Source organism: Capra hircus, chromosome 7 (assembly GCF_001704415.2).
Source record: "Capra hircus breed San Clemente chromosome 7, ASM170441v1, whole genome shotgun sequence".
NCBI lineage: Eukaryota > Metazoa > Chordata > Mammalia > Artiodactyla > Bovidae > Capra > Capra hircus.
In genome coordinates, this window is record NC_030814.1 from 78,948,417 (window position 1) to 78,975,767 (window position 27,351).

The 27,351-nt window shown below is 39.0% G+C and overlaps 1 protein-coding gene across 1 annotated transcript in view; it reads left to right on the top strand.

Moving 5' to 3' along the window:
- LOC102169177 (zinc finger protein 474) overlaps nucleotides 5,325–27,351 on the top strand; it is a 57,683-nt gene continuing 35,656 nt past the window's right edge. The window contains exon 1 of the mRNA XM_018050674.1: nucleotides 5,325–5,572. The gene's annotated coding sequence lies outside the window, so the exon portion shown is untranslated. The remainder of the gene's footprint in view (nucleotides 5,573–27,351) is intronic.

Below are 27,351 nucleotides of genomic sequence, written 5' to 3' on the forward strand. Positions count from 1 at the left end.
CAACATGAATCAGCCACAGGTATACGTTTGTCCCCCCCCACCGATCCTGAACCCCACTCCCACGTCTCTCCCCATCTTACCCCTCTAGGTTGTCCCAGACCACCAGCTTTGGGTGCCCTGCTTTATGCATCAAACTCGCACTGGTCATCTATTTTACATATGGTAATGTATATGTTTCATTCTCTCAATGTTTTTAAGACAGAGGACACCTGAGACTCTGACAGTGGAGGGCAAGAAGCCAGAAGAACAGAAGAAATTAGATGAGCTAGAGAGGAGACACCAACCAGGGGAGCAAAATTTCAGAGAGGAAACATGCATCCCCTGGAGACCTGTGGAAAGAGTTAGAGGGAATCCCCTTATAATTTACTGTTTTCAATTAAGAGGCTAAGATGCCCTTCATAAAATACACATGAAAAGGTAAAATATTAGACTGTTATCGACCGGGAACACTCTAATTTAAACCAGCTTTAGAAATCTGTGGATAATAAACTAATGGTTAAGTATTTATTAAACATTTATCATTCACATGCCCTAAGGATTTGGACTTCTGCCAGTTCTCTGGAAAGGCAAACTTATTTCAAAATGTTTACATTATATTAAATAGAAAACTTTGAATATTAATCTGGACTTAACATCTTGTAACTTCTTGTCATCTTCAGCCAAACTGGTCACTGTTATCTCTCATAACAAAAAAGGTATGTGCCCAGTTTAGTGGGTGAATGTTGACTGAGTGCCTGCAATTCGAAGTACTGTGTTTCAGACCTGGCTTGGTGGCTGTTGGGAAGAAGGTGGAGTAGCAGGGTGGGGAGCTGAGCCAGGACTCCTGGAGGGCCAGAGCTGTGATGAGTCCTCCAGACTCACAGCTAGAATCTCAGGCCCTTGAAACAAGGAGGTTTTACAGCACAATATATACAAAATATTTTATTATTGGTGGAATACTAGATATCAATGTTGAAGAAATATCCTCTGCCCTTAGGAAAGGGGATCAAAAGAAAGAAACCCTTCTCTTTGCCCTGCCAGTGTTTTCACTGTGTCAGAGATAAAGCAGGGGAGTCCTTTGACTAATTTTTTATTGGAGTCTGAATTTCAATCTGTGGCCCATAAACAAATAACTTAATGTCCTCAGCTTAGATGCCTCATCAATTTAAAATAGACCAATAATATCTTCTTGCCTGGAGACGGTTGGCTGAGCTGGATGCTATTTTACAGCCCGCTTGAGCTCTAAGAGTTCTAGTTCTCTGATAAAGCCACTCAGATGCATAGAAAATATGGTGTGTTTATTGCCCCTTTTTAAACAAGTCCATTTTTCTCTTGAACACAGTTAGGGGCAATTTACTGTGCTTCTTAGTTCTGGTAATTTAGGAAGGGTTTCCATGGTTTCCGTGGTCTCCTGGTCAGTTTTTCTGTGCATCAGCCTGCCGATAGATTATCTGAGGCCAACATTGTCAGCTGTTTGGATGAATGTCTCCCAGGCATGTATTCCCCCAAGGGGCAGTAAAAATTGGCTTGGAGGGTGATGTAATCTTAGATAATACGTTGGTTTGTAGGCCACCAAAGGGCTGCAATACATAATCAGATATAAGGCATATCTATGGTATTAAAATTTGATGGTGATGAAATCCAGGAGAATTAGGAAAAAAATATATAAAAATATTTGGAAAGTGAAAGTGTTAGTCACTCAGTCTTGTCCGACTTTTATGACCCCATGGACTGTAGCCTGCCAGGCTCCTCTGTCCATGGAACTCTCCAGGCAAGAATACTGGAGTGGGTAGCCATTCCCTTCTCTGGGGAATCTTTCCAACCCAGTGATCGAACCCAGGTCTCCCACAATGTGGCAGATTCTTTACCGTCTGAGCCACCAAGAAAGCCAAAAATACTTGGAGGGGGAGCAATAATAATAATAAATTTCCAAAGTGTTGAGAAATACTGCCCTGGGCAAAGAGTCCTGAGGGAGGGTAGGGTTATCAGATCTGTTGGGTTAGGATACCATCACATACACCACATTTTTAAAATTTTTTTTAAGTTTTCGAAGTCTATATTTAAAGTCTATCTTCCCCCTTTCTTTCTAATCTACTATAGGACAAATTTTGCAATGGTTTAAATTTAGACATTTTCAAATTTACTTTACGTAAAGACTTTTCTTGTGACAAAAGCCACATCTTGAAAAATGACTGTCTCTTTTGAGGTCAGACTGTTCTGTGTGACCGTCTAGCAGAGAGGCTGTGCAGGAGGCAGAGGAAGGAGAGCTGCTGAGTAAGAGGAAGACACACATTTCAATCCCAGATTTGCTTTGGGTTAGCCTTGCAATTAGGGGAAAGCCCAGGAAAGCCTGGAAGCCCAGTTTCCTCATCTGTTAAAAAAAAAAAAAAAGAAAAGGCTGCCAATGCCTCCTGCTGCAGCGTTCTTGAAGGTTTTGAGACAACTGATGTCGGGTGGTTTGGTGCTGGCTGTTTCTGAGTTAAGCAGTAAGGCAAGGGGTAGAAGAAGACAGACAGTAACTGGCTAGAAGAGGACATGATGCCCAGTTTACCTGTTTTGTGAAACTTCACAAACATCCTGTTTGAGTTCTTGCTGCTGCTGTTAAAAAAAAAAAAAAAAAATTCTTCCACACAGCATGTGGCCCTTGCCCAATTTAAATAAACTCAAAAGGACTATCAGTAACTTTCAGAGTTAAGATTTGGGCTTTGCATCAATCAAGAGACAGTCAGAGATACCAGCAAGGAACGTTTCTCTTCGTCTATAAAATCACCGTGATTTATCCTTTTAATGAAAAAAAAAAGTGGGGGCGGCTTACGGAGGCGCAACAGCTGTGGTTTTATGAGGGGAAAGTAATCCAGAATTCCTTGTGGGGGGGCTGTTGCCACAAGGGGTCAGTTCTGGATTATTGGTGGAGGCTGGCATCATCCTACAGCGACACGAACTTGACTGTACGTCAATAGCTTGAAATAACTTGCAGTTGTTTTAGGCGAGGAAAGCTCAAGCAATACCTGGCTTGACTAGCTCTGTTTAAGTAAGGGCTTCAGCATTATTGATCTGAGGTCGACTTGAATGTCTGGAGCGGGAGCAGGAGAAGGACAACACCATTGTCTTTAAGCTTGCACTGGTTTCTGGTTGCCCACTTAGCACATGTGAGCAGTTTAACTGTCGCCGTGAGTCAAGGGCTTCCCCCACTCCCAAGGTTATAAATAGAGATGGATAAATATTTTGGATCTATCAGCCTCCAAGTATTCTTCAGATGTTTTGGGTTCAACCAAACAGAATACATTGTGCTGAGCACATTCTCCCTTGATTTTTTGAGGACTGTGTATGATTTATGGGAAATGGAATCCATATGTTTCTGCTTCATTTACACTTAAATCATCAAAAGATTGTGTTGTAAAGCTGTGTGGTGTCCAAGATAGCTTTTGAGCTTGATTTTTAAAAAAAATAAGCTGCTTCAGAGTTTTTGTTCCTTTGAAAGTTAGAGAGGGAAAAGAGAAAGAGAGATACCCAGGAAGGCCTATTTAGCCAAGATGAAATAAATTTGAACACCAGGAAGTTCAATTTAAGCTGAAACTACAAAACCGAAGAATTTCAAGTGGGCCCAGAACTGGGGAGAATACAAAGGTTCCTCTCCAGTCACTTTCCGAAGCATCTCCAACGAATGCAGAAAAGCAGCTGGCCACTCAGCAGCCCCACTAAGGGAAGGGAGGGCTGTGACTGCACTGTCAGTGACCCAGCTAACTCATGTGCCCACTGCCACAGAGCTGTTGTTCTCGGGCCTCCTGAGAGCAGTCCCTCCCGTCCAGATAAAGAACTCTTTGCCCTATTTTAGCATGGAAATATCTGCTCTCCTGGTGTTTTCCCGGGGTTGTCCTGTCCCATGCCAGCATTTCCTATTTGTTCTTCTGCCATCTGGCTCAAATAGCTGGCCACTGGACTGAATACTGTGTGTGCACTTGGGGTGGTGTTTACTTATTGGGCTAAATGAGAAATATCTCATTTAGCTCACGATAGGGCCAAGAAGGCATGCAGTTTGTATAAAGTAAGAAATATGTTAACTAGGGACCTACAAGTTTGTACGAAGCCAAATGTAAGACTAAGTTTTCTTTCCCCATCTCAATATTTAGTCACTGTCATAGCAGCTGTTTAGTTTTTTTAGGTATGCTTTATCATCTACGTATGGTATCTTTTGAACGGTATTGGGAGAAAAGCATCCAAATTACAACTATTTTATGTGACAGTATAATTGAGATATTTTAAAATCTCTGTTGAGGACATATCTGCTCATCTCTAGAGCATTATCTAGTGTTAGAATATGGAACTTCATTATCCAGTGAGGTCTTTAGACTGTGTGGTCTGAAGTTATTTCAACAGAATTAATAGTCCTGTGAATTACCTGTATATCCCAATTCAGTTATCTGGGGGTGAAGAGTAGGATTTTGGAATCTAGAAGGTTAGAATTTTCTCCCTAATTCCTAGCCCTAAGGAACATTTAATAAAATGTTTCTTAAGTTCATCATCCAGTGATAACTGCTGTTAACATCTTAGTATATGTTCTTTAAGCACATGTATGTAGACATGTGCATACACACATACGCAGAGTTTAATGATCATATTTATTCTGCTTTGTAGCTTCTCTTTTTCATTTAGAAACATATTATGGACTTTTTCCTAGGTTAGTAAATGGCAGCCCACTCCAGTATTCTTGCCTAGAGAATCCCAGTGACAGGGGAGCCGGGTGGGCTGCCGTCTATGGGGTCGCACAGAGTCGGACACGACTGAAGTGACTTAGCAGCAGCAGCAGCAGTAAACTGTTACACCTTTGAGTTTTTAATATTTACAGAATTAGAAAATAATAATTTCTCAGAATTGTACCATGATTAGCTTAATATCTCAGAGTATTTTTAAATGTAGGGTTTTAAAAAATATTTTAGAGACATTTTTAAATGTTGACCTTAGTTTTTAGCAATGGTTTCTATATCTTAAGACACATTAGAAAATAATTATCTTCTACCTCTTGCATTTTTGTTATATTTCAGACCAACACACCCTTTGAGAACCATGGAGAATATCCATTTCCTTTTAGAAGAGGTCAAGGTCTCCTATTTTTAAGCATTCTAGAAAAGATCAATAGAATAATTGGCAATTTTTTTTTTCTTCTTTAGGAAAAAAGAAGTGTTTCTCCATTCCATTGCCAAGAATGGCTTAAATCAATCTGCATCCCTTTTCGTGGTGCTTAGTCCACTGGTAAAACTCCCAAAGTCAACTTCAAAGAAAGCTGAGGTCCATACCTATTTTGCCATCTGTTTCTGAGTTTCTTCTCCCCTTGTTTTGGAGTTTCCAATCTGTTACTATAGAGCTCAGTCCTGTTCGTTTTGTTGACAGGTTGCCAGGAAACATCCAGGCGACAAAGGCAGGGGTTCCTGCTCCTGGCAGCCAGCCTCACCTCCTAAAAGAACTCCTGCAAGAGGGGATGTGAATTCTGGAGCTCCCAGCTATTCTACTCCTGTTTCCACCAGCTACCCCACCAAGGGATTCAGCAAGCCACGACAAAAGCCGAAATAGAAAAACAAAGAACGAGTATTTCAAGGTGAGGCTCCCAGAAGGTGTGTTCTTTCTCTGTTGTCTGGTCGCTAATCAGTCTCAAATCTTACCTTTCAACTAGCAATAATGACCTTAATGTCTTCCACTTCCTTCTCACCACTATGTAGTGATATTTGCTTGCTATAGAAAAGGAATCCAAAGAAAAGTAATCCATTCTTAAGTTAAAAAAATAACCCTCAAAAAAAAAAAAAACCCTCAAGTACTACTAAACAAACGGTTTTACTTCACTGGATGATTTTGGCAATAATGTGAACTATGAATTAAATGTTTTAATTACTAAAAGAATCAACTTCCACTTAAGAGGGTGATGTTTAAAATTTTCTTCAAAGAAAAGTTGATAAAATATATTTTTAACATTTATCAGAATTATATGCTCAGAAAGTTTCCTCACAGGCCTTCCAGTCAATCCCCCTTCCATAGGCAACCACAGTTCTTATTTCTATTACTATGAGAATAATTTGGCTGTTCATGAGTTCTATATGAGTAGAATCATTCAGTGTATATTCTTGTATCTGACTTCATTGGCTCAGAAGAATGTTTCTGAGACTGTTCCTGTTGCTATGTATATAAGCAGTCCAATTCCTTGTATAGATGAGTATTATAGCATTATGGAATTATTACACAGCTGTTTATTTTCTTATTAATTGATATTTGGTTTGTTTCCAGGTTGGGGCTCGTATGACTAAAGCTGCTCTAAACATTCTTGCACAAGTCTTTTGGTGGACATGTGTTTTCATTTATCTTGGGTTCAGACCTAGGACTAAAATTGATGGATGATAGGGTAGATGTATGCTTAACTTTATAAGGAATATGAAATGATATGGCATTGTGGTTATAATTTGTATCTCCTTCATGACTAAAAATTAGTTAAGCTTTTTTTTTTCTAATTTTTTTTTTTTTTACTTTACAATACTGTATTGGTTTTGCCATACATCAACTAGTTAAGCATTTTTACACGAGCTTGTTAGAGATTTGAATCTGTTTTTTGTTAAGTATCTATTCATATTTCTTGTCCCGTTTAAGTGTTTTTTCTTTTTATATCATCTTTATTGATATATAATTCACATACAATAAAATGCACTCATTTTAAGTACACAGTTTAATGAGTTTTGGTGAATGATTTTATCCATTTTACCACCAGTGATAAAATATAAGAACATGTCCATTAACCTTTGTAGTTCATTCTCTGCCCACCCAGCCACAAAGTCGTCACTGATCTACTTTCTGTCGCCTACAGATTAGCTTTACCTGTTTAGAATTTTATATAAATGAAATAATTCATATATTCTCTTTTGCATATGACCTTTTATTTAGCATAATATTTTTTGAAAGAGATCTATGTCATTGTGTGTGATTTGTTCATTGGTATTGTGGAGTAATATTCTATTATATGAAAGCATCATAGATGGTGTATCCATTCACCTGTTAATGTGTGTTTATGTCATTTGTAATTATTTAGGAATATATATCCATGTTATCAGGTAGATATAGATTTGACTTTATGAGAAACTGCCCAAAAGTTCTACAGAGTGACTCCCATCATACTCCCATCAGGCATATATGAGAGTTTCTGTTCTTTTCACATCGTAACACTTTTGCCAATTTAAAAATGTTTAGCCATTCTAATAACAGGAAAATGCAAATTAAGTTTTTTAGTTTAATTTACAATTTTTCATGAGCTTATTGATATTTTATACATTTTCTGTTGTGAACAGTCTAGTCAAAGCTTTTGCCCGTCTTTGGCAACCCATGATGGGTTGCTTGCCACATATGTGTTAAATATATATGCATTGCAAAAAATTCTTCCCAATCTGTGGCTTATCTTTTAGTTTTCTTAATGATATTTTTTAAAGGATAGATGTTTCTAATTTACATGAAGTAAAATTTTAAATTTTTATGTTTAGTGCCATTTGGTTTCTTTGTCTAAGAAACCTTACACATATTGAGATCATAAAGCATTTCCCTATACTTTCTTCTAGAAGCTTTATAGTTTTAGTTTTTATATGTAGTTCCATGATTCACCTTGAGTTCATTTCTGCATTTGGTGACAGTAGATGGTTGATACTAATTTCTCTGCTACATGAATCCAGTTGTTCCACCATTATTTGTTTAAAAGATTTTCCTCTCTTTATTGAATTATCTTGGCGTCTTTGTCAATATGAATTGACCACATATGTGAATCGACCATTTATTTCTGGACTCCATTCCATTGCATCAATCTAAACAAAACTTGGTAGGATTATAGTTGCACTGATGTCTCTATTGGCATCATTAATTTTTAATAAGCCAGTTATCTTGGCCTGTGTGTATGAGTGTTCATCGCTCAGTCATGTCCAACTTCAAAACAGATATACAGGTTGAGTACTTCCATGACCGTTTGCCAGTGGAACCATGCATAAGAGTTTAAATTAGGTTGGGCATTCTGTCTTTTATGTTTTCCAAATCTCCTCCTAGACAGTAATCTGATCTTAAGCTATTCTGTGGTAAGCAAAACCCAAAAATATATGGTTATAAATTTAATCAAGAATGATAATCCCAGTAAAAGGGATGCATTTTTCAAACCCATTTATATAAAATGTGGCTTGAACTTAATTTTCATTCATTCATTCATTCATTCAATAATTTATTGTCTACTGTTTTTCAGACACTGTTCTAGATAAGGAAAGAGGGGAGGAAAATATTTCTTTGTTCATAATTTCTACAAGGGAACAATACTTATAATCTCTACTCTCTTGCCTGTTTAACAGCATATATCTCACAATTACAGAGAAAAAACCTATGCCTGATAAAATAAACATTGGATAGAATGTTTTTATGCATTCCTATGAATTTACAGAAAATTGTCAGCACTCAGAAGTTTACTAAAGAAAAATACTTCCTCAGGCTTTTCAAGTTTGCTATCCCTGTCATAAAACATCCATTTCTTTTAAGCCTGAGAATGTAAACTATCCCTTCTGTCCATTTGAATTTTCCAACCTGTTTTAGAAGTTGAATCTTATCTATTATTTCTAAGAGAAATGTGTTCAGAAACTGGAGTTTAATATGACCATTTCTTCTCTGGATTTATATAATTTAAATGAATATTGTTTTATTCTAATATTATTATTTTAAAAAATTTCCCCAAACTTCCTGGTGAATTAAACATTTTTAGGAGTTTTGCAGTTCAAGAGATAAGTTGTAAGTGGTGAAGAATGTGAGCAATTCCAGAGCACCCTTCCTGAGGCAGCAGGGGAGATTCCTGTGGAGTCTTAAAGACGTAGGGAAACCTTTTCCAAATCACAGTGTACAAGTACAGCAGGGTGCACACATAGTGTTGGGGCAACAGGAAGGGAAATGTGAAGGAGGCACATTGTTAGCAGCTTAAAAGTGATGACAACTGCAAATAGAATGTCCGGAGTACAGTGCAACCAAACACTTATTTCAGAGAATTCTAAAGGAAGGCCCGTGGAGTTCTCGCAAACAAAACTTGGTAGGATTGTGGTTGTACCAAGTGCTATTTTGTAAATTCACATTGATGAATAATTGGATGTTTCACTGTTAAAATGGAGTTTTCTCGTTTGTGTGCTCTAATTCAGAGGTTAGGAAACTTTTCCTATAAATGGCCATATAATAAATAATTTAGGCCTCATAGTCTGTCTGCTCTGCAGTGGTAAGACAAAAACAATCAAAACAAATACACCAATAAACAAGCATGGCTCTGTTCCAGTAAAACCTTATTTACAAAAAAAATAAAAGATGGACAGCTGGCCAGGCTTGACCAGGGAGCCCTAGATTGTCAACCCTTGTTCTAATCTTCAAGGAATTCTAATGAAATACTTTGCAAAATTGTATATTGACGTATAAAGAACTGTGGCCTTGAAACTGTTCTTCCTCTGAGTGCCCGGTACTGTGGGGCTATCTTCAAAGAAAATAGGACCTCCAAGGAGAATTAAGCTTTGAAAGTCATCTGCATTCAGAATGCATGTGGTCAAAAGAAACAATATATGAATAAGCTCAGTTAAGGAAAACCTAACTTTGTTTCTCCTTCAGTTTTCTTCCTAGTCCTATGGCACCCAATGCATGTGTCTACCTAGTCATTAAGCCACCTCAGATGTGCTTGTCTAGCTCTATTCTTGGGAGGAGCTTTGTGCCATAGATGCAGGTGGCTCATTTCTGGTTGAATAGTCTTTACCATGAGGTTTAGGGCTTGGTTCAGTACACAGTCCTTGGCTGGATTCTCATTTCTGTTGGATTTGGTATACGGGCAATCCTGCCTCCAGATCCTTGGGCAGTTGGGTCCAGGACTTCCTATTGAAACCAAAATCTGTGGCTCCTCAAGTCTCTTATACAAAATGGTATAGTATTTGCCTATGACCTACACACATCCTCCACTATACTTTTAAATCCTCTCTGGATTGCTCGTAATACCTAATACAAAGTAAATGCTATGTAAATAGTTGCCAGTGTATGGCAAATTCAAGTTATGTTTTTCTAGAACTTTCTGGACTTTTAAAAAATATTTTTGATCTGATGTTGGTTGATTCTGCAGATGCAGAATCTGAAGATACAAGTGACTGACTATAGTGACACTTCTAAGTCCAGAATGATAATTCCTTTAAAAAGTTATTGAAATATAGTTGATTTACAACATTGTGCTAGTTTCAGGTGTACAGTAAAGTGATTCAGTTATACACATATTCCTTCTTTTATAGTTTCTTTACCCTTATAGGTTATTACAGAATATTGAGTAGCGTTCCCTGTGCTATACAGTACATCCTTGTTGGTTATATATTTTATAAATAGTATATTAGCCCAAAGCTCCTGATTTATTCCTCCCCCCATCCTCACATTTCCCCTATGGTAACCGTAAGTTTGTTTTCAAAATCTGTGACCCTGTTTTATAGATAAGTTCATTGGTATCATTTTTAAAAATTAGATTCCACATATGAATGATATCATAGGATATTTGTCCTTTTTTGTCTGTCACTTAGTATTACACTCTCTAGGTTCGTTCACATTGCTGCAAATGGCATTATTTCATTCTTTTTTATGACTGGATAATATTCCATTGTATATATGCATCACATCTTCTTTATCCATTCATCTGTTGATACACATTTATTAACAGATTGCTTGCATGTCTTGGCTATTGTTAATAGTGCTGCTATGAACATTGTGGTGCATGTATTTTTTCGAAGCATTGTTTTCTCCAGATGTATACCCAGGAGTGGGATTGACAAATCATATGGTGGTTCTGATTTTAGTTTTTAAGAAACCTCCACACTGTTCTCCATAGTGGTTGTACCAGTTTACATTCCCATCAACAGAGTATGTGGGTTCCCTCCACACACTCTCCAGCATTTATTGTTTGTAGACTTTTTGATGATAGCCATTCTGATCAGTGTGAGGTGATAGCTCACTGCAGGTTTAACTTGCATTTCTCCTATAATTAGTAATGTTGAGCATCCTTTCATGTGCTTTTCTGGCCACCTGTATGTCTTCTTTAGAGAAATTTATATTTAGATCAGCCCTTCTGTGATTAGATTGTTTGTTTTATTAATATTGAGCTGCATGAGCTGTTTGTATATTTTGGAGATTAATCCCTTGTCATTCGCTTTCTTTGCAAATATTTTCTCCCATTCTGTTGGTTGTCTTTTCATTTTGTTTATGGTTTCTTTTGCTGTACAAAAGCTTTTAAGTTTCATTAGGCCTTGTTTGTTTACTTTTTTAAAATTTTCATTACTCTAGGAGTTAGATCCAAAAAGATTGCTGCAAAATACTAATCCCTTGAGTTAGTATTATTAGAAAGATTAAACAAGGGTTAGATGCTCAGATATCCCTAATACTTGAGAAAATACCACAAGAGTAGCTTTTAATCCTTTCTCTACAAAAGTCCTTTTCTGTTTTTATTCCTCTGATTAATTAATGGGCTTGATTGTTGTTTTCAAAATCTGTTTAAAATCAAGCTAATCTTACTCGGCTCATTCAACATGCAGCAGTTTTGTGTCAGTGCCTGCAATGGGCTCGGCACTGCACTAGTTGCTTGGGATGTGACTGTGCAGAGAGCAAATAAGACCCTAATGTTCATGGAGGTTACATTCAAGTAAAGGAAACCCATACCGCACATGTAAACAAACAAACAATGATAATATATGCTGTAAGAGCTGTGCAGAAAATAAATAGCACTGTCATAACTGCACATAACTATGATAGTGGTGGTGGCAGTGGTACACATGTACGTGTGTGTGTTCATGTGCCTGTATGATGTGCATACATGGGTATGTTCATGTGTATGCGCATGTGTGCCCATGCGTCTGTGTAGGTGCATGAGTGTCTCTGTGCCTGTGTGTGTTTCTGTGTGTGTGTGTGTGTGTGTGTGTTTTAGGAAGAGACAAAGAAATTACTTGAGAAAGAGTAGTCAGGAAGGGTGTGTCTAATGGAGTTGACATTTCAACAGAAATCTGGAAAATAAAATAAGAAAGCTACCCAAAGAGCTGGGGGGAGATTCTAGGCAGTAGCAAGAGCATGTGCAAAGCTCCTTTTCAATCTCTCCCCTAACCTGGAGCAAGAATGCTGCTCCTGCTAGGTCGCTTCTGTCGTGTCCGATTCTGTGCGACCCCGTAGACGGCTGCCCACCAAGCTCCCCCGTCCCTGGGATTCTCCAGGCAAGGACACTGGAGTGGGTTGCCATTTCCTTCTCTACTGCATGAAAGTGGAAACTGAAAAGTGAAAGTGAAGTCGTTCAGTCGTGTCCAACTCTTCGTGACCCCATGGACTGCAGCCCACCAGGCTCCTCCATCCACGGGATTTTCCAGGCAAGAGTACTGGAGTGGGTTGCCTTTGCCTTCTCCAGAGCAAGAATGAGTTTGGTTTATTTGAGGAACCAAGGGGTGAACAAGGATGCAACACAGTACAGATAGGAGAGAGTTAAGGGAGCCCAAAGCAGAGGCTTAGGGAGGCACAGGGGCTTCCCTGGTGGCTCAGAGGGTAAAGCATCTGTCTGCAATGCAGGAGACCCAGATTCAATCCCTGGGTTGGGAAGATCCTCTGGAGAAGGAAATGGCAGCCCACTCCAGTATTCTTGCCTGGAAAATCCCATGGACGGCAGAGCCTGGTAGGCTACTGTCCATGGGGTTGCAAAGAGTCGGACACGACTGAGCAACTTCATTTAGGTTATAGAAATCCATGCGTTTGGCCTTTATTTTGAGAATAGCGCCACAACCATGGTACGTTTAGTCAGGGGAGGTTGAGGATTTGTTTTATAACTTTAGTAGGTGACTATGTCTGCTCTGAAAAAGAAGGATTAGACGGTAGGAGTGATTTTTCTCCTGCTGTGCCTGAAAGAGCATGTGGACAGCAAGGTGCATCCATTTACCTGCAAGGCAGTAAACTTGAGAGAGTGCGCAAAGCATCCAAATGGGATAACTGGCTGTATTAGAGACAGAGGTGAAGAATGTTTGTATGTGAATTAATAGAGGATCATGAGGTTATCCAGCATCACTAGAAGCATGGAGACAGGAGTGAAAGAATAGGGAAAGAAGAGATACTAACACACACAGAAGCAGAGGACAGGAGAGGAGAAAGTGAGCAGAAAGAAAATATAAGGTGACTGGTGTAAAATCAGATGTTTACTTTTCTGTGGAATTATTAAAAGGCACTTATATGGGGATAAAAAAATGCTAAGTCTATTTTTAGAGTATCCATGCTTGATTGTTCAGTCGTGTCCAACTCTTTGCAACGCCGTGGACTGTAGCCCTCCAGGCTCCTCTATCCAGGCAAGAATACTGGAATGGGTTGCCATGCCCTCCTCCAGGGGATCTTCCCGACCCAGAGATTGAACCCAGGTCTCACGCATTGCAGATGAATATTTAAGAGTGTCTACTAGTTCCTTTTACCTTTTCTCTTGTTCTCCTTTCCCGACCTCACATCTCCCATACAAGCCCACGAGAAGATCAAGAAGTTAGTTGGAGAGCTGGGGCAAAGGAAGGTTTCCTCATGATCATTTCCCCTCCCTTCACCACTAGTAGGCCCTCTCCCAGGTCAAAAGATGTGGTCAAAGGTTATCTCAGTAAAATTACTGTGAAATGTACAAAGTGAAAGTAGTGAGGAATGGAAATAGAAGAAACCCATGGTTGGAGAAAGACTCAGAATTCAATGTTTAGCCAACTGTTGTTCTTATTAGTATCATCTGACCTAGTTACAATCCAGCACATCATTACCAATTACGTGCTACATGGACTGGAATCCTGGCACAGATTCATTGTCAAGTGAAGATTATGACAAGGGTTATCAGTCTGTTCTCTTCATCTAGAAGGGATATGAAGGAAAATGTATAGAGGGGGATGTGTGTACGTGTGTGTGAGCAGTTAGAAAGAGAATGCTCAAAGTAGTTATGATAAATACAGCTAATAAGATTCCAGCCTCTTGCCAAGTGTATATATTCACTGAAAGGATGGAAATACATATATTTAGTTTGTGAAAAATTATTTATATTGTAGCTCTTTTCAAAATGTGTAGTAAGAAATTAGTTTTTACATTATTTGAATCACTTTGTGGCATTTCCTCTCAAAAATACCAAATGATTGTGCAATATTAAAATAATGATAAATCTTGGACTGCTCTATCTGTTCAGTTCCAAGTGAACCATAGTATATATGAAACACATGGCATTTCAGTCAGCAAAAATTAAGACCACGTTTTCCTCTTCTGTTAGCCTCTTTCCTATGTCGAATACTGAGTCAAGTGGAGTTTAATTATTTTAGCTGTTGGGGTGTTTATGAGTAACAAAAAGTTTCCAAATAAACTTTTCAACAGAGACTCCCAGGAAAAACTTACTGATAAGTAGCACAAGAACACTGTTCTAGCTGTAATTACTGAAATGGACACTATCCATTGTGTGTCTAAATAAAACAGGTAATGTGATTCACCAACAATTTAATAACTTTTAGTGTTAGTCTTAATTTTGTGACTGGAATGTTATAATTAATCAATAGAGAAAAATCTGTAGTCTGAAATTGTGTCATCCTTCCACATGATATTTACCAAACAGATTTAAAATCTATACATTTTCAAATACTGATTTCATAATGTCTTGAGATATTTCAGCCTATTTTATCTTCGCACATAATTGTGGTATTATAAGATTCAAAAAATCAGAAAAGTGAAAAACTATGAACAAACAACTACAACAATTAAGTGGAAGCTTCAGGAGGCTACAGGGAGAAAAGAACAATGAACAGAAAAAGTAAAACCAAGAAATTTATAAAGCCCGCTGGAAGCAAATGAGGACTAAGTGCATCTCATCTGTACCTTCCACCCTAGGGTCCAGAATAATAACACACCCTAGGAATGGTCCATCTGTCCTATATGAAGATAGTATTTAGAATCATATAATGCAAATAATTTCATCATAATAGTGTAGTAGTTGCATCCATGAAGGAAAGGCTAAGACTATCACTGAAGCCTTGGTATTATTGAGAATCTGATTGTTTTGTTCAAAAAAACATTCTCACTTAGGTAAAAAGTTATGCCTCTGTTTCTTTAAGTGACTAGAATAGGAGTCTTTTTGTTAAAAGTGATACACAGTCCTTTTTTTCTAGTTTATTTTTAATTGAAGGATAATTGCTTTACAATGTTGTGTTGGTTTCTGCTGTACAACAATGTGAATCAGCCATAAGTACACATACATCCCCACCTACCTTGAACCTCCCTCCCACCTCCACCCCATCCCACCCCTTTAGGTTGTCACAGAGCACCAGACTGCACTTCCTGTGTTATATAGCAACTTCCCACTAGCTGTCAATTTTACAACCCACTCCAGTACTCTTGCCTGGAAAATCCCATGGACGGAGGAGCCTGGTAGGCTGCAGTCGGGCACGACTGAGCGACTTCACTTTCACTTTTCACTTTCATGCATTGGAGAAGGAAATGGCAACCCACTCCAGGGTTCTTGCCTGGAGAATCCCAGGGACAGGGGAGCCTGGTGGGCTGCTGTCTATGGGGTGGCACAGAGCCGGACACGACTGAAGCGACTTAGCAGCAGCAGGAGCATATTTCATTGCTGCTCTCTCAATTCATCCCACCTTCTTCTTCCCTCACTGTATCCACAAGTCAGTTCTCTATGTCTGCGTCTCTATTCCTGCCCTGCAAATAGGTTCATCAGTACCATCTTTCTAGATTCTGTATGTCGTATTCTTAGTCACTCGGTCATGTCTGACTCTTTGTGACCCCATGGACTGTAGTCTGCCAGGCTTCTCTATCCATGGCGATTCTCCAGGCAGAAATACTGGGTTGCCATGCCTTCCTCCAGGGGATCTTCACAGCCCAAGGATTGAACCCGGGTTTCCCTCATTGCAGGCTGATTCTTTACCATCGGAGCCACCAGGTAAATCCCTAGATTCTATGCTGCTGCTGCTGCTAAGTTGCTTCAGTCGTGTCCGACTCTGTGCGACCCCATAGACGGCAGCCCACCAGGCTCCTCCGTCCCTGGGATTCTCCAGGCAAGAACACTGGAGTGGGTTGCCATTTCCATCTCCAATGCATGAGAGTGAAAAGTGAAAGTGAAGTCACTGAGTCGTGTCCAACTCTCAGCGACCCCATGGACTACAGCCTACCAGGCTCCTCCATCCATGGGATTTTCCAGGCAAGAGTACTGGAGTGGGGTGCCATTGCCTTCTCCCTAGATTCTATATATATGTGTTAATATACAATATTTGTTTATCTTTTTCTGACTTATAATATTTCACTCTGTATAACAGGCTGTAGATTTGCCCACCTCAGTTCAACTGACTCAGATTCACAACACACAATCCTAACTGGTATATAGATGAAGTAAATGTATTGTAGTAGTCTGTTAGTTAACTCATAGATGGAAGGATCGGATTATTTAAAAATATGTCTAACTGTGGTTGTGGTAATGGGAACTCAAAAATTATATCACAAAATATCTGTTCTAGGCTCTTCTGCCAGAGGCAGAATTCTGGCCTGAATGAATTATTAAATAAATCCAACTCCACCCAGGCCTTCTTAGTGGACTCAAGTGTACTTAGACAGGGCATTTATTATAAGGCTACATGTGCATGGAAACACAGGGGACTCAAACAACCAGGCCTCACGAAGGGCAAGAACTACCTGTTCCAGAGAAATTCCTAGCCAAAGAGTTGAGTGGGTTCTGTTCTCCAGGCCAAACGCCAAAATAATTAGTAGGTAATTTTTATAAAAGCTTCAGAATTATAGAGGAAAGTCAAAAGAGTTTCTCAACCAAGTTCTTTTTTATTTCTGCTGATTATTCAGCATTAACAGTCAGATAATATCCCCATTGGCTTTTCAGCCCTATCAGTTCAGTTCAGTTCAGTCGCTCAGTTGTGTGACTCTTTGCAACCCCATGAACCACAGCACGCCAAGCCTCCCTGTCCATCATCAACTGCCGAAGTTTACCGAAACCCATGTCCATTGAGTCAGTGATCCTATCCAACCATCTCATCCTCTGTCGTCCCCTTCTCCTCCTGCCCTCAATCTTTTCAACCATCAGGGTCTTTTCAAATGAGTTAGCTCTTTGCATCAGGTGGCCAAAGTATTGGAGCTTCACCTTCAACATCAGTCCTTCCAATGAACACCCAGGACTGATCTCCTTTAGGATGGACTGGTTGGATCTCTTTGCAGTCCAAGGGACTCTCAAGACTCTTCTCCAACACAACAGTTCAAAAGCATCAATTCTTCAGCGCTCAGCTTTCTTCACAGTCCAACTGTCACATCCATACATGACCACTGGAAAAACCATAGCCTTGACTAGACGGACCTTTGTTGACAAAGTAGTGTCTCTGCCTTTTAATATGCTATCTAGGTTGGTCATAACTTTCCTTCCAAGGAGTAACCGTCTTCTAATTTCATGGCTGCAATCACCCTACAGCCCTATACTAGGCCTCTATTCAGCCCTATAGTAGGCCTCTTTCTGAGTAGAACTAAAGCCTCACCCTGTTTTCCTTTTTAGGAGAGATGAAGAAAGAGCCCTATCCACAGTCAAACTCTGCAACCCTGACTGGTCACTACTTTCCCACTTGTGAGGTGGCCTGCTTTCTCTTTATACTTTAGTCATATCTGAACATAATCTCTCATTTCTTCTTTGGGATATTTTGACAGAGGATTCTTCCATTCTCCAGTAGAATTATCATAAAGTTCCAGGAGTACACATATTTTCCAGACATACTGCAAGACATAAAGACTAAAGAATATCGTACGTCTTCTGCACTCAGGTGGCAGTGGCAGCCACTCACAGTTGCTCACCTGAGTGATCCGTCATTAGCCTGTTCCCGTGCTCTACCCTGTTTCACCCACAGTCATTCCATCTCCTCCTTTTCTGTCTTTTTCTTCTTTATTTTAATCTTTAAAAATTGAAATGTAGTTGATTTACAGTTGTATTACAATAGTTGTGTTAATTTCAGATGTGCAGCAAGGTGATTTGTGTGTGTGTGTGTGTTAATACATACATGTATTCTTTTTCAGATACTTTTCCATTATAGTTATTATAAGACATTGAATATAGTTTCCTATGCCATACAGTATATCCTTATAGTTTATTTTATGTAGAGTAGTATGTATCTGTTAATCCCAGATTCCTACTTTATCTGCCACTCCCCTCCCCTATTTTTCCCTTTGGTAACCCATAAGTTTGTTGTCTATATCTGTGGATCTCTTTCTGTTTTGTAAAGTTTCATTTGTATCATTTTTAAAGATTCCATATATAAGTTACATCATATGATGTTTGTCTTTATCTGATTTATTCTACTTTGTATGGTAATCTCTAGGTCCATCCATGTTGCTATAAATGACCTTATTTCATTTTTTTGACTGATATTCCATTGTATATATAGTCCACATCTTCTTTATCCATTCATCTGTCCATGGACATTTAGGTTGCTTGCTATTGTAAATATTGCTGCTGTGAACATTGGGGTGCATATATCTTTTCATATTAGAGTTTTCTCTGGGTATATGCTCGGGAATGGTATTGCAGGATCATTCATGTGTATGTGATAAGGTGCTTAATCGTGTCCAACTGTTTACAACCCTCTGGACTATAGCTCATCAGGCTCCTCTGTCCATGGGATTCTCCAGGCAAGGAAACTGGAGGGGGTTGCCATTGCCTTCCCCAAGGGATCTTTCTGACCCAAGGATAGAACCCATGTCTCCTGCATTGGCAGGATCTGTAAAGGCAGATTCTTTGTCACTGGAGCCAGCTGGGAAGCCCATTGCAGGATCATATATAACTCTATTTTTGTTTTGTTAGAGATCCTCCATACTGTTCTCCACAGTGGATACACTAGTTTACATCCCTACCAACAGTGTAGGAGGGTTCCCCTTTCTCTACATGCTCTTCAGCTTTTATTATTTGTAGTCTTTTTGATGATGGCCATTCTTACTGTAGTTTTGATTTACATTTCTCTAGTAATTACTGATGTTGAGCACCTTTTCATGTAACTTTTGGCCATCTGTATATGTCTTCTTTAGAGAAATATTTAGCTCTTCTACATATTCTTCTTCTTAAGCATAATTTATTTTCTGTGATGTTTCATGCTTCTGTGCTCCAGCTTCACAACTCTTTCTTATTTTCTTTTCTGCCTTAGCAGCCATTGCTATTATCCTTCCCCAGAGACTAATTGTGATTAAATCAGTTCATCTGTTCATGTCCAGCCATGTCATAGACTACTGCTGATGAGCCTATGATGAGCCTATGATGGATAGGTTTGTCCAGTGCCCAAGCTCTGATACAATCAGCTTGGGGATTGGGAGTTTAATAATATGCTACAGAACGTGACTACCCAGGGCCATTGGTCCAGAGGAGAAGGGGCAGGTTTCTTTAGCAGGGGCTATCAGTATGACAAGCACTATAATTGAAATATTTCATACTGCTTTGATCTGATAACTTTAGAAAATACAGTCATATTTCTCAAAATTTTTCAGTATTTTTTTTCCTTTTTAGGACTACAGGTTGGAGTGTCTTTTAATGAAATATGAATAAAATGTTCTTTGAATTAGCTACATAATAAAAACTTAGGACTTCCTCAGACTATTTTTAAACAGGAAAAATAATTTTAAAAATCTATAGTCACCTAATTACATTTTTAAGCCTGCAGTGTTATTATTGAAAATATGGGAAAGAAGACCTATTAAAACCATATAGTAACAATTATGATATCATATTTATCCCCTACCAGACTCAGTGCTAAGCATTTTATCTTACTTTTAATCCTCACAATAATTCTGCAAGGTATCAATCATTCCTCCAAAATGTAAGTGAAACTGAGGCATAGAGAAGTTACGTATCCCAAGATTCCATAGCTGATAGACATTTTGGAGCCAGTGTTTAAAATAGACCTAAATTTGTTGCAAAAGTACTTAAAGTGGAAACTAAGAGAGTATTACTGAATTCTTGGCTGAGTTACTTTTTCTGCTCTTACTTAGCAAATTAGACTGTACCAGTGTATTTCAGAATTTGCTTGAACTTGAACTTTGTTTCCCAGATGTGTAAGTGAAACCTTGATTAATATCTGCATAACCTGAGCCTATCACACACAGAAAGAGGAGTGGGAATTAATTCAGCATTTAGAGGGAGGATACTGTTGGAGATAAATTCTTTCTTTTTTTTTTTTTGAAAACAATGCCCATATTTATTTATTTTTTATTTATTTTTTTACTTTATTTTACTTTACAATACTGTATTGGTTTTGCCATACATTGACATGAATCCACCACGGGTGTATACAAGCTCCCAATCCTGAATCCCCCTCCCACCTCCCACCCCATATCATCTCTCTGGATCATCCCCATGCACCAGCCCCAAGCATCCTGTATCCTGTATCGAACATAGACTGGCACTTCGTTTCTTACATGATAGTATACATGTTTCAATGCCATTCTCCCAAATCATCCCACCCTAAATTCTTTCATTGTTGAAGCTCAGTCTAAATGCAGCAGAATTTTATAGCAGAAGTATTTGTCAAGATTTTCGGCAAAAATGTTTAGACATATGTCAGCTACTAGCAACATAAGATGGGACATGGTGGCAACTGTTTGAAGCAACATTAAACAGAAATTCAGAATTGGAAGGAATAGACAAGTTTGGCAGTGTGTAGTATACATAGTCTCAAGAAGTTAGGTATAAAGTACATTTTGTAAATCAGAGGGATCTATTTTCCTACTAAAAGTGTGCTTTCAGAGTAAACTCTGTAATGGATCCTGTTAGGAAACCAAAGAACTTCCTTTCCCTAGTCTCCGAATGTTAAATGTTGATGTTCTCAACATTTCTTCACTTGTGATCTTTTTTCAATTGTATGTTATACATATTATAAGAAAATATAAAATTTCCTATAAGGAAATCAACATTCTTGTTGTTGTTCAGTCTCTAAGTCATGTCTGACTCTTTGCAGTCCCATGGACTTTGCTATCTCCCACAGCTGGCTCAAATTTATGTCCATTGAGTTGTTGATACCATCCAACCATCTCATCCTCTGCTGCCTCCTTCCCCTTTTGTCTTCTAACTTTCCCAGCATCAGGGTCTTTTCCAACAAGTCAACTCTTTGTATCAGGTGACCAAAGTATTGGAGCTTCAGCTTTAGCATCAGTCCTTCCAATGAATGTTTGGAGTTGATTTCCTTTAGGATTGAGGACGGTAAATGGATAGGTGTGGGCATGTACATGAATGTGAGTGGATGGGTGTGGGGTGAGTGCATAGATAGATGTATGAATTGTTAGATGTGGTATGAGTATGGATGTAAGTGAATGGGTAGGTGTACATGGGTGTCAGTGATTGTGTGGATGTAAGTGAATGGATATAAGTGAATGGGTACATGGGTGTGTGTGGATAGGTGTGAGTGGATGCATGTTAGTGTGAAGGTGTATGGGTGTGTGGGTGTAAGTGTATAGATAAATATGGGTATGTAAATGGATGTGTATGTGTGAGTTTGTAGATGGATGTGAGTGGTTGTATGTGTGTGCGTGTGTGTGGTAAGGTAGGTGTGGATGAAATGAGAAAGGAAAAAGAATGGTGATAATTGATATAGATAATTGGGAAGGTACACTGGGAACAAATCTCAGCATACTTGAGATTAGTTACAAGGCTTTTTCATGATTTGAAGTGAAAGCTTATGCATGTGGCACTTTGACAAGAATGTAGTCAGTTAACCTGGAGCAGAATGTATTAAAGTCAGGTTTCTGAACACTGGGCTGGAGGAAGCACAAGCTGGAATCAAGATTGCTGGGAGAAATGTCAATAACCTCAGATATGCAGATGACACCACCCTTATGGCAGAAAGTGAAGAAGAACTAAAGAGCCTCTTGATGAAAGTGAAAAAGGAGAGTGAAAAAGTTGGCTTAAAGCTTAACATTCAGAAAACGAAGATCATGGCATCCGGTCCCATCACTTCATAGGAAATAGATGGGGGAACAGTGGAAACAGTGGCTAACTTTATTTTGGGGGGCTCCAAAATCACTGCAGATGGTGATTGCAGCCATGAAATTAAAAGACGCTTACTCCTTGGAAGAAAAGTTATGATCAACCTAGAAAGCATACTAAAAAGCAGAGACATTACTTTGTCAACAAAGGTCCGTCTAGTCAAGGCTATGGTTTTCCAAGTGATCGTGTATGGATGTGAGAGTTGGACTATAAAGAAAACTGAGCACTGAAGAATTGATGCTTTTAACTGTGGTGTTGGAGAAGAGTCTTTTATTTTTTTCTTTTTTTTGGAGAAGAGTCTTGAGAGTCCCTTGGACTGCAAGGAGATCCAACCAGTCCATCCTAAAGGAGATCAGTCCTGGGTGTTCATTGGAAGGACTGATGCTGAAGCTGAAACTCCAATACTTTGGCCACCTGATACGAGGAACTGACTCATTTGAAAAGACCCTGATGCTGGGAAAGATTGAGGGCAGGAGGAGAAGGGACGACAGAGGATAAGATGGTTGGATGGCATCACTGACTCAATGGACATGGGTTTGGGTATACTCCAGCAGTTGGTGATGGACAGGGATGCCTGTTGTGCTGTGGTTCATGGGTCGCAAAGAGTCGGACATAGCTGAACAACTGAATTGAACTTAACTGAACTACCAGTTGCAAATATGCATATATCAAAACAAAGAATACAGTCAAAGAGGACAGGGAAGAGCAAGCTTGACTTGTAGTCAGAAAAGACAGATCACACTGAAGAGAATGCAAAATCTGAAGGATTATTTCTTTAGTCACACCAGTTGAGGGTTCTCATAAGAGTTAGACAGAGATCCTTGAACCCACTCTGTAACGTTATGTGAATATTTATGTTTTGTTACTCTAGAATGAATTGTACTATAATTCTCATTATAGAGAGCTGACTGGGGCTTCTCAGCAAGGCCCCTGGAAAGGAGTCATTCTGGTGGTATTTCCAGTGGAGACTAAAGCTGGGTGTGACCCTGAGCTGACTATTAAGATTCTGGATCATAGGATGGCCAAAACTTAGTTGAGCAATAGTTTTCAGAAGGCTGCATTCACAGTGCTGATATCTTTCTCTTGGGGTGTTTTAGTCTTCTATTACTGCTATAGCAAATACCATAAAATAAGCAGCTTTAAAGAAACCCAGCTCATTATCTTATCATTTTATAGGTCAGAAGCCCAACATGGGTACCCTGGGGTAAAATCAAGTTGCCAGCAGACAGTGTCCCTTCTGAGACCCTGTGCTTGTTTCCTTGCCCTCTCCAGTTTCTAGAGCCACCCACATTGCTTGCACACAGCCCCAGTCCTCCACTATTGCATCAGCAATGGCTCCTTGCGTCCCTTTTTCCTTCCCTTGTCCCATCTCTGTCACCAGATGGATAGGTTCTCCGCTTTTGAGAACTCACATGATTAGGCGGGGCCTATCACTTCTCATCCTGTTTTCTCCAGAATATAGTGGAGTTGAAATGTAAGACATGCTTTACTAGTGTTGAGCCAGTCTGTGTTGTCTTACCCTTCTAGAGCAAATTAGCAGTGGGGTCAACCACAGGATGCCACATCCTTCACTCCCTTGCAGATAGCACCTTGTCCTTAATGCCGTTGGGTTGTTTTTCTAGACTTAAGTGGAGACAGACCAACATTTGAAATAATGAAACAAAGAGAAAGAGAGCACAGGCAATGGGAGGAGAAAAAGCCCACTAGAAACACAAGAAAGAGGAGAAAATAGCATTCAAAGAGTTGATTTTAAATTGAATTATTTTAATCAAATATTCCAATCTTTCCATGCTAGGTGTAACTTAAAATACTTAAAATTCTTTTTGTTTACTAAAGGAAAAGAGAACAGAGCAGTTGATACTCTCACTGACTTCCTTGCTATTTCATAGTTATTGGGCGTGGGGTGGAAGGAGGCTCTCAGTAAACTTGAAACCACAAAATATTTAAACTACAAGCTAAGAACGTTTGCAAGTAAAGAGCTGTCAACCACATTTTATGTTTTGCCTGGGCTCTGGGGACACGGAGAAGGAACACATTTCTCATAGACACCAGCATCTCTTTTTAGTGGTTTTCTCCAGCCAGGGATAGGCTTGGTAATATTTCCTGGGCAATAAGAGTTTGGAGTGGAGGATTCTAACCATCAACAAGCTCAAATAATCTGATCTGTGAAAGAGTTTCTTGTTCACAAAACTCAGAGATGTCGAATGAATAACAATAGCTTTTTAATGACTTCTTTATACATAGGAGGATGAGCGATGCAGGGAGCAGAGCAACAAAAAGCCCCTATTCAGAAACAGTCTTCAGCTGGTGGATGTACCGAAATGACCCAGTCTCCAGAGTCACCTCCAGAGAAGACATGCTACACGTATCAGAAAATAGAAGCACATTCATTCACACATAGCAGAAACTCAGCCTGCCTTATGGGCTCTGCCCTGTTTTTGACTTCCTTCCCAGTGACTTTCCTCAGAAACAGCTTTGGGTGGAGAGAGCATTATTAACAAAGGGTGTTGATGTCTGTAATGAACGGTAATGATGATCAATTTAAGCACTAGCCAGGCTTTGGGAGGCACTGACCTCCTGAAGGTGGGTAGAGCTAAGGCACAACTTTGAGGCTTTTGGAGGGTAAGAGGGTGATGTGGTTAAAAAAGCTTCCTCCAGGATACAGTGAGGCCCATCTGTCTTACACCAATCTGTCTCGGCCAGGAACATCCCACCAAGGGCAGCTGTATTCTTCATTGTGTTTCAACCTGGAGGCACTAGTCTAGTGATTGTACTTCTGACACTAACACTCTGTGGCTTGGAAGTCTTTGCCAAAGATACTGCACTGAGTTAGTCCTCTGAGACAGTAAATCAAGAGTGTGAAGGCAGTTCCTGGGAACTAGTAAACAATGAATCCATTTGTAATTCTGTCTAAAATTTAATACTAAAACAAGGGTATCTGTAGTTCCGCCCCCCACCCCCGTTTTTATCAAAGCATCAAATTTAAATACTTAATAACACTTAATGGATATTGAATATATCATTCTTTATTGAAAAGGAATTACTGTGCTGTTCTTATACATTTTCAGTTTAAACTAGTGTAGATGGTACTTGATGCAGTGGTCAACTTGGCAAAAAGAAAAAAGTCATCAAATTCTAAAATCCCTACAAGGAAGTATAAGTCTCTTAGGAAGTATTTCCAGCCCAAATCTTGGAAAGGCAACAATAGTCTTTATTATTAGTAGCTTACTTATGGTTCTTCTTATTGACTGATTCTTTCTGTATCTAATAACTTAAGATATCCAACATTCTTCATCTGGGGAATCATTTAATGGTAAATCAGGGGCTGTTGTCTAAAGCAGAAGAGTAGCTCTTATTATATCAATGAATAACTAAACAGTTATGGGAATGTTTCCAAGAAATTCAGATGTTCTCCACATACACATTTCTTGCCTGTTTGTGTTTTTATTTTTCCTTTTTTTCTTTTTTTTTTTTCCTTTTTTTAACATCTCCCCTGTGGTTGATCTAAACACAGGCTTCTTGATTTTTTTGTTTCTTTATGAAACTAGGTTCATCATTTCCTATGGCCCTTTAATAATGTATGAAAATTCATTCTCAGGTCACTGATTCTTTCTTTTTCGCCCTGGATATTTCCCTACCTCCTTGAACCAAGTATTTCATCCTGACTCAATTTTTACTAGGAAGTTTCCCTTCTGAATTTTTACCAATAAATATATCATGTTTTTAGTAATTATCTCCATTAGAAAAGACTTCAACTGGGTTCTCAGTTTTCTGAGAGCAAGTGCTCCTCAAAGTGATTTTTAAAATATTCAATTGAGAAGAAAAATGGAGGAAAGGGACATTTTAAAGTGAGAATCACAAAAGGTCACAAACTCAAATGAATCTGAGACTCAAGCATGAATTGTGAATTGAACAAGGGGCTGATGAGCAACTTTCCAAGAGTAAAGCTTGGCTGTCCGATCTGCAGTTTCAATGTTATTACGTATCCCAGCAATGTTGCCACACTGGAAGATGGCCTCTAGGCCAGATCTTCCACTTTTTCAAAAGAAACTCCAAGTCACAATTTTGTGTGACATTTGTAAATTTTAAAATAATGGCAACTAGCTCAAACATTTTAAACTCTATCCAGGCCAAAAAGAGCATATCTGTAAGCCATATCTGGCCTATGAACTATTTCTTTAAAGTCTTGAAAAAAACTATTGGAATAGTTATTTTATTGGAATAGAACTATCCTAGGTGACAGAAAAAAATGTTATGTAGATTTGTTTGTTATTCAGTGGCCTGACTGTCCCACTTTCTTTGTCTAGCCTTTGAATTTCTGTACTTTATAGGCCTCTAATGCAGCTGTCCTGGTGGTTTCCATAACCAGTTCTCCACCACTCCAAATGTCAATATTGCAATTACACGGTCATACCTGTGTGGCGTTTATGACTCTTGAGTACTCTGTGATTTGAATACTCAATATAGAGTGAAAATTGCAGGCTTGGTCTAACAATAGCTTTCATGGGGTGGTATTATGAGCCTTAACATAAAATGTCTTTGCAGAAGTTTCTATTTAGAGGCATAAAGAATGCATTTCTCCCATTTTTGGTTTTCATAGCTTTCCTAACACCATAGACTAATATGTCCACACCTGACAATTAGATGGAATAAAAGTGAAATAACTTATATCTTGGTTTAACATTCTTCATAGTGAAGGAGAGACAAGGAAGGGGAAATTTTTCGTTAATTATTCAAAATCAGCCTGGGAATATCAATATGGACAGCCAGATTCCATCAAAATCATGCCTCAGACTAAATGGCTTTTCTGAAAGTGTTTCCATTTTTTACCTTTCAGACACTGCTCCTGTCTTTCCCAAACCATACCACCCCCAGTTCCCAGTTGCTTTTCTGTCCACATACATCAAAATTACTGGGAACTGCAAATGCCACTGGCCCAGGTGCTTCATCCAGAAGGGACTGTAGGGAACCAGCCAGACTGACAGGTTATTGATCTGCCCTCAACACTTCTCAGTCATCCTTGATCTATGAATGGGATTGATATACTCTATAACTCCCTCTGTGGCAGTGGCGGCCTCATGGCTAGGTAGTCAGTGGAGGAAAAGTATAATATAAACTTAAGAAAAACACAAATATGCTTAAAATGGCAGAATAAAACTGATTTTATTCAGTTGATCACAAATGGAGGAACAACATTTTCCAGCTTTTGGAAGCTAGTGGTTGTGTAAACATTGTAAAGGTATGTTTTCAGTGGTCTGAATGAGTTGAGAGTTGAATATTAAGCATCATGGTTTCTGAGACACTATGAAATGATTAGTTTATATTTATTTCAATAG